Source organism: Cebus imitator, unplaced genomic scaffold (genome assembly GCF_001604975.1).
Source record: "Cebus imitator isolate Cc_AM_T3 unplaced genomic scaffold, Cebus_imitator-1.0 Scaffold49, whole genome shotgun sequence".
Lineage (NCBI taxonomy): Eukaryota > Metazoa > Chordata > Mammalia > Primates > Cebidae > Cebus > Cebus imitator.
In genome coordinates, this window is record NW_016107364.1 from 2,079,539 (window position 1) to 2,091,207 (window position 11,669).

The 11,669-nt window shown below is 40.7% G+C and overlaps 1 pseudogene; it reads left to right on the forward strand.

Annotated features, from left to right (window-relative positions):
• Positions 1-5,144: 5,144 nt before the first annotated feature.
• On the forward strand, positions 5,145-5,756 carry LOC108303584 (annotated as a pseudogene).
• Positions 5,757-11,669: the final 5,913 nt, after the last annotated feature.

Sequence of the window (11,669 nt, forward strand, 5' to 3'; positions counted from 1 at the left end):
GAATGTTGTAATTTCTGGAATATAAAAAACATTTAGATCAGTTAGTAACCTTACACACACACACACACACACACACACACACAAACACACACACACACACACACACACACACACACACAAAATAAATGACATAATAATGAATTTCAAATTATGGAAAAATTTAGATAAAGAGAATATGGAAAAAATTTCTATTTGCAATAAATGTTACAATAAAAAAAATGGGCTCAGGTGGAGGGGATTTTTATTGGCCCAATTAAAGAAGGTCTTTACTTTCCACTGATAAACAGTGGAAAGAAAGGAGGTTGCTTACTAGGAGTAGTTTATCAGAAGAATAAATAAGAGAAGATGTTTTCTGACCAATTTAGACATTCATTTAACTAGAAAGAAAAAGGAAGATAGAGAAAGAGTAATTAAGAAAAAGAGAAGAGAAAGAATGCAATTCATGTGTATCAGTGAAATGTATAGGTCATTTAAAATTGTAAGCTGAACAATTTTTAAATATTTTCACAGAAACCTAGTAATTATTATACAATAGTTTGAGAAATAACAGAAAAGCCAATTTATATTTTAGTTTAATTTACAAATCATAGCCTCTGTGGGATGCTAATGGCCTCAAAGCAGGCATCCAGATTGATGTTAATTAGCTAATTATGTTCTCAAAGGAATACAATTTCAGAGTGTTATTTCCAAGATATTTTAGAAGGTAATGAGGCTCTGAAATTACAGCTGAAGTGGCATTAATAAAGAAGAAAAACCAATGGCAGAAAATATTAAAACATCTAATGTACATATGGGAAGATAAAAGAATGATGGTATAAGTAAATATGTCAGAGTTTGATGGGAGACACAGAACCACACTACATATTCTTTATTAGACAAATATTGTGTATTACAAGAATTGACCTCATACCACCATGGGAAAGGGTTGGGCAGTCTCTGTACGACTATAGTCTTTCTGTCTGGTGTTTGACCTTCAGCCTGCAGGGCCACAGGCAGGAAGGGAAAACAGATGGAAAGTGGAAGAGAATAAAGGAAACTGGAACCCATGGGCATAAACTGGAGCCCACAGAGACAGACTGGAGCCTGGTGAGTCTCCTCCCTGCCAACGCCGATGACGTGGGTGTCCTGCAGGGGAAGCTGGCATTTTCGTTTTGGAGCTGAACACACACATGGCCCAAGCATCAGAGAAGTTATGGGAGGATCTGGGGTTGACAGAACAGCTGCAGGCCCAGGTACTGCCCACACCAGTGAGGGCAGCCAGCAGGCAAATGCCAATGGGCACGAGTTGCCACAATACCTGGTGCCTCGTCACAGATCCTCAAGCCTAAAAGTTAGTCTCCCTCCCCTTTTCAAATATCTTTATGACCAACCCTAACTAGAAACATACAGGGACGAGAATGTTGGAAAACGTCGTCCAGCCTAGCCAAGTTAGCATATTGCCAGACCATCAGAGCATGCGGAGGGATTAACCAGGAAATGAGATGACAGCATGGTTCTAAGATGTATGCTCCAATTAAACGCCTCCAAGCTACAGACTTGCATCGCATCCACTTGTGTGATATATGAAGAAAAGGTGCTGTGTCAATCAGAATGCTGGCAGAAACAGAAGGCTGTCTCAAAGGGTTTAAACCAAATAAAGCTTGGGAAAGCAGCTGACCACAGAGTAGGGAGCCAAATTAAGGAAATTAACTAGGGATGACAAAGCATCCATGAACTGGCCACAGTGGGAAACCATTACCACCCACAGGCTCCAGGGGGCAAGAGCAAAGGGCAGCTTCAGTGAGCCCTGGAGGGTGACGGGGGATCTCAACAAAACCTAGAGCTGAGGAAGGAAGCTTCTGTCCAAACCACCTAGCAAAGAGGGGCAAAGGAATCAAACAACCCAAATTCTTTCTGCTCTGGCTCTTCCATCACATACTGTTTACCATTATTGCTAAACCCACCTGGACACCAGCAGGCAAGGAAGCCCCAGACAACCCCGTCCATAGACAGCAGCCTCCTAGACCACAGAGCAGAGTGCAGATGAGTGAAGGGTGGATTTGAGTGAGAAACTGAGAGAAAGCAGCACTCACAATCGATCTAAAGTAAAAACGACCTCCTTTCATAAGCACACATGGTTTTTGAGTGACATTTGCTGCTTCTACTGAAAAACTTACTAGTCAAGAATACAATTTTGTAAACGTTATTTAGGGTGACAAATTTCTGCAAACTACTAAATCACTCAAAATGTAGTGTTATTCCAAAGAGTCTGTGCGCCACCAGTTTCCGTGTGTTTTCTTTGCTGTTTAATGTTATGCTCTCTCAGGCACTAGGATACTTGTGAGCAAGTGCGGACTCGGTGAATGCACACTCCCCACTGCTTGATGGGCTTGCAACTCACCAGCTGTAGGGTCCCTGCTCCTTTTCCCACTCTCCAGTCCTCCACCCACCAACCCATGCCCCCTGCCCTAGCTAGGGATGTTGAGGCAACATCTCCTCCTCCCATGGGCCTGGCGACACCACCCACAGTAGACCAGTGATCCCCAAGGCTATTACAAATTCCCTCTGGAACAAGTGAGGTACTTGGAAAGACGGTGGGCAAATCTCCCTTCACCTCCTGTCACCCCGAATGAGCTATGAGGCTGACAGGCCAATGTGGGGGCATGATATGGTTTGGCTGTGTCCCCACCCAAATCTCATCTTGAATTGTAGCTCCCATGATTCCCATGTGTCATGGGAGGTACCTGGTGGGTACCTCCAAACTCCAGGAGTGTGCCCTTGTCCCATGGAACTTCACTTACAAAACTCAAAGAGAAGATGATTAAGCACTCCAAGACAGAGCAAGAACCCACAACTGTGTGACCCTTCTGACTGTGGGACCCTGTGCAACTGTGACAGCCCAGGGTAAGGCTTTAGAGTTATTATTATTATTTTTTTTTTTCTAAAATTCTCTCAGGGATTTTAACCATAAGTAAAATGAAGCCAACTTCCTGAAGAGATGCTACTCCTTGTTACTGGAAAGTTTTGTAAATAGTCATGAAATGGAACATATTGAATATCTTAGGCCTTGAGATAAGGATTGTTTTTGGTTTGCTTTCTTTTTTCTCTAATTTTGTGATGATATTTTCTATTTATTAATTAGGCATTAACTGATGTTTTCTTCTGACTATATTTCCAGTAACAAGAAATGTCCAATACTGTCCTAGGTGACAAGAATGTTGGCCAGGCTGGTCTCAAACTCCTGGCCTCAAGTGATCTGCCCACCTTGTCCTCTCAAAGTGCCAGGATTACAGACATGAGCCATTGCACTTGGCAGAAAAATCTACAAATCTGCCTATGACCTGGAAAATCCTCCACCTTCCAGTTGTCCCAGCTTTCTGGACTGAAACAATGTACATCTTACATATATTGATTGATGTGTTATGTCTTCCTAAAATGTATAAAACCAAGTAGTTCAACTGCCTTGGCCACATGTTTTCAGGATCTCCTGAGGGCTGTGTTACAGGCCATTGGTCACTCACATTTGGCTCGGAATAAATCTCTTCAAATATTTTACAGAGTTTGACTCTTTTTGTTGACATTAGATAGGTAGCATTAACATTAAAATGTTTAATATGAATATTTCCAAAGATTAGCTGTAATTTAAACTTGCTTTCTGTTTATTAATTTTACTATATGAATTCTCATCTGTGCTTTCAAAATAACAATAAAGTGTATATTAACCAAGAAGCATTAAGTTCTAGAAAACATAAAGGAAATTTATTTCATCTCACAGAAAATATCTAACTTCTGTTTTATATTACATCTGCTTTAAAATTTGGAGTGTAACCTTTTTTGCCATATTCAAGCATGGCTTTGAAATATGAGACTCCTGTTACTGTTGGTATGACAGAGCAGAAGTGAAATGTTTGAAGGTATTTCCGTCCTGCTCTCAGAAACACCCTGGGACAACCTGGGGCCAAGCTGTTATTCTTCTATTCAGATCTATTCTTGTCTGGTTTCTCAACATCGACAAACTTGGCTGGCCTATCCTTGTCCTGCCTAAAAGTTAAACCTATTGCTCTGCACCAACCAGAAATAAAGGTTAAATATTTAATATTCCAGCCATTTGTCAGGAATCAAGTGTTTATCTGGCTGCCATCAGCAATTCAGTTGAGGGTACCTTTACAGAGATAATCTGTTTGAAAGCCAGTGAGGTAGTCCTCTGAAAAGGTAAGTAACTGGACTACAGTTGTTTGCTCCAAGATCCCCCCTGCCCCAACCCTAAAATGATTTTCACACAAAATTGAATCTGCAAATAGCTAATGACAGAAGGAAATCTGAATCACACTGATGTTTCCTAAATAGCTCCCTTTATTGTTGTATCTTTTCAAGTTAAATCCTGGGGTTGCCAGAATTTCCCTGAGTGTATGCAGATGCAGCAATATTTTTAAAGGAGAATCTTCTAAAAGACTATTTCAGAAGGTACTGGTCAAAAATTGCTCACTGGCTATTTTTGATAGATGTTAGTTTGCTATTATAATGAACTATATAGTATACACCAATGAAATATAATCTTCTGATAGGTATTTACTTATTCCCTTAGGAAATGAAGACTCATCTTTTGCCAAGTACTTTTCTTAAGTTGATGCACACCCTATTCTGCCTCTGGGTCTCATCTAAAGTCAACTTTTTCATAATGACAATGCAGGGATAATGAAGAGAGAAGAAAGAAGTGCATAAGTGGATGACTTAGCATCGATTGTTATGGTAATTATTAATATAAAACTAAAAGTTAACTCTACCTTAAAGCTCTCTTGCCTGCTACCATGTAAGACGTGCCTTTGCTCCTCCTTCACCTTCCACCATGATTGCAAGGCATAAAGTTTAGGGATGAGACAGCAGTAAAAACTGGTTTAGTGCCCTTTTCTCATGTAATTTATGGATCACTTCTTCCCTACAAAACATGGTCATGGAAAGGAGATTATTCTGATGTCAGCAGTAAAGAGAAAACCAGGGAGATAGATTAGAATGTAGGAGCAGCTGCTGCCACTCTCGGGTGTCCCCCCGTGTCACGTGGGGCTGGGAGGAGCCACTGGGTAGTCAGGGCAGAGGTGGCTTGTGTGGAAGTCGTCAGTGCCGCCACCGGCCTGCCCTCCCATCAGTCCTGGCTCCCGGCCACCATCATGCTGGTGCTCGTCTCCCGCCTGCTGGACTAATTCCGTTCACTCTTCTGAAAGGAGGAGATGGAGCTGACACTTGTGAGGCTGCAGTACTCTGGGAAGACCACCTTCATCAGTGTCATCACATCAGGTCAATTTAGTGAAGATGTGATGATACCCACAGTGAGCTTCAAACATGAGGAAGGTAACTAAAGGTAATGTCACAGGAAAGATCTAGGACACAGGAGGACAACCCCAATTTTGAAGCATGTAGGAGGGTATTGCAGAGGAGTCAATGCTATAGTTTACGTGATAGATGCAACAGATTGTGAAAAGGTAGAACCTTTCTGAAATGAACTGCGTAATCTTCTAGATAAACCACAGTAACAAGGAATTCCAGTGCTAGTGCTTGGAAACAAGAGAGATCTTCCTAATGCCTTGGATGAGAAACAGCTAATTGAAAAAATGAATCTGTCTGCTATTCAGGCTACAGAAAATGCTGCTATTCAATTTCTTGCTAAGAAAAGGATAATATACATATCACACTTCAGTGGCTTATTCAGCATTCAAAATCTAGAAGAAGCTGAAGCATCTCCTGAAGTCTTCCAGTCCTTCTTGGCTATAATCCTAGAATCATTGTCCATTCCTCTAAAGCAATTCCCAGAATATGGTCCTTCCCAAAACCAAGAAATTGCCTTTTTCAGAGCTTATTTCTCAACGTGCACTGCTGAAGATGCGTATCCCTAATCTCTCGTGAAGAATCAGCTAGAGTTGTCATAATAAAGTCAGCACACACAAAAAGACTTCTTATACATAGCTGTCTTAAATCATGTATGGAGCTTTTTAAAATAATAATAATAATAAACCCACAAACGTTTGACCATCTTAAATCAAGAAAATTGCATATTTCCATTCTGGTCTTTCTGAGCCAGATTTTCTTTTGTCTTTTGATATGGAGCCTCACTCTGTCACCCAGGCTGGAGGGCAGTGGCCAATCTCAGCTGACTGCAACCCCTGCCTCCCGTGTTCAAGAGATTTTCCTGCCTCAGCCTCCCAAATAGCTGGGACTACAGGCATACACCACCACACCTGGCTAATTTTTGTATTTTTTAGTAGAAACGGGGTTTCATCATATCGGACAGGCTGGTCTCAAACTCCTGACCTCATTCATGATCCGCTCACCTTGCCTCCCAAAGTGCTGGGATTACAAGTGTGAGCCACTGCATCCGGCCTTCTGGGCCAGATTTTCATATTGGCTTTCTGTCAATGTCTATCTATAATATTTCATTATAGAGGCCAGTAGCTTAATACTGACCCTGACTTGATACAGCATGAAGTTTCTAGTGCCACACACAATATCTAGAAAACCTTTAACCCTGAATGACTCATGTGGGATATACGTAAACATAATGTTTATCTTATCTCACAGATGCATGTGAAATATATGATTACACCGTAGGAATCCAAAATGGTCTGCAGAGAGTGAGTGGAGGCAGCAGATCAATGTCGGTTCTTTACACTAGTGAGATTCTACCTGATGAATATGAAAGATATTCTGCTTTCTGAGAGCTCTTTATCACCAGGTGGCAGGTGGAATATGGGCTGAACTAAAGCATGCTGTTTTGTGTCTGTCCAGATCATTATTTCCATCTTTTGTTTTTTCTTCCTGGTTCAGCATACTTTTTTAAGGGGTTGAGAATTGAAGATTTTCTCAAAAGATTTCATGAATTTAGAGCATTCCACCCAATACAATAAAACCTGTTACGAATGTCAGACTTTGTTCAAACATTGATTTGTTCTACCTCCATTCATTAAATCAGTGCTGCTACATGACTCTGCAACTCCTGACTTTTGATATCCAGTCATCAAGTTGACTTTCAGCACCAAAGCTACTTATAAATAAGTTAAAATTTTTTATTTTTCTCTCTTATTGATGTAAAGTTTGGCACTCTCTTCGCTGGTGCCATTAGACATCTTGATTCTTGTGACAACTCTAGACCTGCCTGCTTTATCTAATGTTATCATACTTGACATCTACAGGTTGTTTAGTAATCAGTCACAGAGAGAACTGAGGACTGATGCTATTTGTTTGCTTCTGATACAGAGATGTCTAAAAAGAGCATTTTTTTTAGTTTAATGACCACTGTATATATAAAGGGACATAGTAATACTGGTTTGTTTGTAAATTATTATTCATATAGATCATTGTAGTAGAAAGACTCCATGGTGGCCAAGGGCGGTGGCTCATGCTTATAATCCCAGCTCTTCAGGAGGCTAAGGTGGGTGGATCATGAGGTCAGGAGTTTGAGAACAGCCTGGCCAATATGGTGAAATCCCAACTCTACTATCTACTAAAAATACAAAACTTAGCTGAATGTGGTGGTGCACTCCTGTGATCCCAGCTACTTGAGAGGCTGAGGCAGGACAATTGCTTGAACCTGGGAGGCAGAGGTTGCAGTGAGCTGAGATCTCACCACTGCACGCCAGCCTGGGTAAAAGCGGGAGGCTAACATCTAAAAAAAAAAAAAAAAAAAAGAATGTAGGGGCAAAGAGAAAACTTTCCACGAAGCTGAAACCCCATCTCTACAAAAAATACAAAAATTAGCTCGTTGTGGTGGTGGGCACCTGTAATCCCAGCTACTTGGGTGGCTGAGGCAGGACAATCACTTGAACCTGGGAGGTGGGGGTTTTAGTGAGCCGCGATCCACTGCATTCTAGCCAGGGTAACAAAGCAAGACTCCATACCAACAACAACAATAAAAATTATTATCAGCTTCTGAGTAAATTCAAATTCATACAAAGGCTTGATGACTAAAAATAATACGTATATAAATTCTACCCAATTTTACTATGAGCCTAAAACTGCTCTGAAAAATAAACTCTATGTAAAATTCTGGAAAATAAAATAATAACATAAACTACTGCAAATGAGCATGCTTATGTACCTATTGGCCACTTAGAAATCCTCTTTGTCCCTCATGCTGAGCATCATGCCTCACTTTCTTTAAGTGGCAGAAGCATAGGGTGTGATGGTTCAGGAAGGGACCCAAACCAGACAATGTGAGTTCAAATCCCGGTTTTGCCACTTTTAGCTGCACAATACTGGGCAATATTAAACTTCCCTGTGACTTATTTTTTTTATCTGTAAAATGAAGTGTATTGTCTACTACTGTTTGACAAATCACCCCAAAACACAGTGGATAATAAATACATATTATTCCACAGTTTCTTTGGGTCATCAATTCAGAAGAGGCTTATCTGGGTAGTTCTGATTTGGAGTCTCTTCTGAGGTTGCAGTCAAAATGTGAGCCGGGCTTCAGTCATTTAAAGGCTTGTCTGAGGCCAGGGTTTCCATGGTGGCTGCTATCGGCTTTAATTTCTCCCCAGAAAATGAGATTTTCTTTTCTACTGCATCGTCAGGGCAGCACATTTTTCAAACTTTTAAGCTCTCACTCTTGTGGTAACTTCCTATCCACATAAGCTATTCCACGAGCTACTTGAGTTTCCTCACATGATGGTGACTGGCTTCTTTCAGAGCAAGTAATTCAAAAGAGCAAGATGGAAGCCACGATGTTTCTTATAATCTGGCCTCAGAAGTCGTGACACTGTCACTTCTGTGATATCCTATTGGTTACGCAAATCAGCTCTCCTCACTGTGGGAGGGGATGACACAAGAGCACAAATACCATAGGATGGGGATCATTTAGGATCATCTTAAAGTCAGACTACCAAATAGGGATAACAATAGTATTTAGACCACATAGTATGATGTGTAACATATTCACTAATTTACCATGTAAGGCATTTAGGCTTTATCTAATATGTAAAGCACTCAGCAACTGTGATCTATTATTATGATTTTAATCTCCCCTCATTCTTGTTTTTCCTTTTCTGAAATTAAGCCTGTTCAGTCAGAAAATCAACTCTTTCTCATTAATTCGCATTATTAAAACAAAAGGGCATGCTACACTCTTAAGTATTTTATTCACTTCTAATCAACTGCCTATTTAACGTTTTACCTAGAAATGGCAAAAGAACTTAAACTCAACCAAACCAAGATCATGATATTATCCCTGAAAAGCCAGTGTCCCCTCTCTCAGCAAAAGGGACCACTGCCCAACTACCTAGTTACATGTTTTACCCATCTTCTTCCAAACCCATAAAATCTGCCTTTGTTCATGTAATAATCATCTCATTTGTATTAGTGAAGTAAATTGTAACTTTCTGCTTCTGCTTTTGCCTCCTTAATGCATTTTTCAGTCTGAAGCCAGCACAATATTTATTTACTCTAGCCTTCCTTGACTAGGTTAAATGTGCTTATTACATGCTGTGATAGTACTTACCGCCCACATTTATTTTGTGATTTTTAGGATAGTGACATTGTGTTAGTTAGGATTCTCCAGAGAAACAGAGCCAATAGGATATGTGTACAGAGGTGCACATATATGTGCATATGTGTAAAGAGTATTATAAGGAGTTTACCCACGCAGTTATGGAGGCTAGAAAGTCCCGAGATCCACAATGAGTAAGCTGTAGACCCAGGACCACTGATGGTGTAAGTTCCAGCATGGCAGGCTCAAGACCTAAAAGGGGTCAGTGTTTCAGTTTGAGTTCAAGTTTAAAATCGGGAAGAAAAAAAAAAAGATATCCTTGCTCAAGCACTCAGGCATCAATGGTAGTTGTCTTAACTTTTTTGTTTTACACAGGTCTTCACTTGTGAAGGTTAATACTGAGTGTCAACTTGATCGGATTGAGGAATACAAAGTATTAATCCTGGGTTTGTGTGTGTGCTGCCAAAAGAGATTAACATTTGAGTCAGTGGGCTGGGGAAGGCAGATCCACCCTTAATCTGGTGGCCACAAACTTATTAGCTTCTAGAGAATATAAAGAAGGCAGAAAAACATGAAAAGGAGAGACGGGCCTAGCCTCCCAGCCTACATCTTTCTCCCATGCTGGATGCTTCCTGCCCTCGAACATCAGACTCCACGTTCTTCAGTTTTGGGACTCAGACTGGCTCTCCTTACTCCTCTCCTTGTGCCTCAGCCTATTGTGGGACCTTGAGATTATGCAAGTTAATACTTAATAAACTCTCCTTTACATATGTGTGTGTGTGTGTGTGTGTGTGTGTGTGTGTGTGTGTGTGTGTGCGTGCGCGCGTATGTATATATCCTTTTAGTTCTGTCCCTTTAAGAGAACCTTGGCTAAAAAAAAAAAAGAGAACCCTGACTAATACATCACTTGATTGGATTATCCCTACTCACATAGAGAGAGAAATCTGCTTTACTCAGTCAACCAATTCAAAAGTTCATCTCACCCAGAAACACCTTTGCAGACATAGAATGATGTTTACACCCCTCGTTCCAGTACAAGTTGACACGTAAAATTAGTCCTCATAGTCATCTCCTGTGATATCCAGGAAATCATGGCTGTGTATCCCCAGTGCGTATCACAAAATACTGCCAATACCTATCTGATCAATGGAAGCAAAGCTTTATTTTTGACATCTTATTAGTCTTGTTCTCATGCTGCTAGTAAAGGCATACCCAAGGCTGGGTAATTTATAAAGGAAAGAGGTTTAATGGTCTCACAGATCCACATGGCTGGGGAGGCCTCACAATCATGGTGGAATGTGAAGGAAGAGCAAAGTCACATCTTACATGGTGACAGGCAAGACAGTGTGTGCCAGGGAACTCCTCTTTATAAAACCATCAGATCAGGTAATAGTTATTCACTATCATGACAACAGCACAGGAAAGACCCAACCCCATGATTCAATTACTTCCCACCAGGCACCTCCCACGATATGTGGGAATTATGGGATCTACAGTTCAAGATGAAGTTTGGGGGGCTGGGCATGGTGGCTCACATCTGTAATCCAAGCACTTTGGAGGCCAAAGCGGGCAGATCACCTGAGGTTGGGAGTTCAAGACCAGCCTGACAAACATGGTGAAACCTTATCTTAAAAAAATAAAATTAATGATGAACATAGACGCAAAAATCTTCAATAAAATACTGGCAAGCTGATTACAGAAGCACATCAAAAAGCTGATCCACCATGATCAAGTAGGCTTCATCCCGGGCATGCAAGGCTGGTTCAACATACGCAAGTCTATAAACGTAATTCACCACATAAACAGAACCAAAGACAGAAACCACATGATTATCTCAATTGATGCAGAGAAAGCCTTTGACAAAATTCAACAGCCCTTTATGCTAAAAACCCTCAATAAACTAGGTATTGATGGAACGTATCTCAAAATAATAAAAGCAATTTATGACAAACCAACAGCCAATATCATACTGAATGGGCAAAAACTGGAAGCATTTCCTTTGAAATCTGGCACTAAACTAGGATGCCCTCTCTCACCAGTCCTATTCAATATAGTACTGGAAGTTCTAGCCAGAGCAATCAGGCAAGAAAAAGAAATAAAGGGTATTCAAATAGGAAAGGAGGAAGTCAAATTGTCTCTATTTGCAGATGACATGATTGTTTACCTAGAAGACCCCATCGTCTCAGCCCAAAATCTCCTGAAACTGATAAGCAACTTC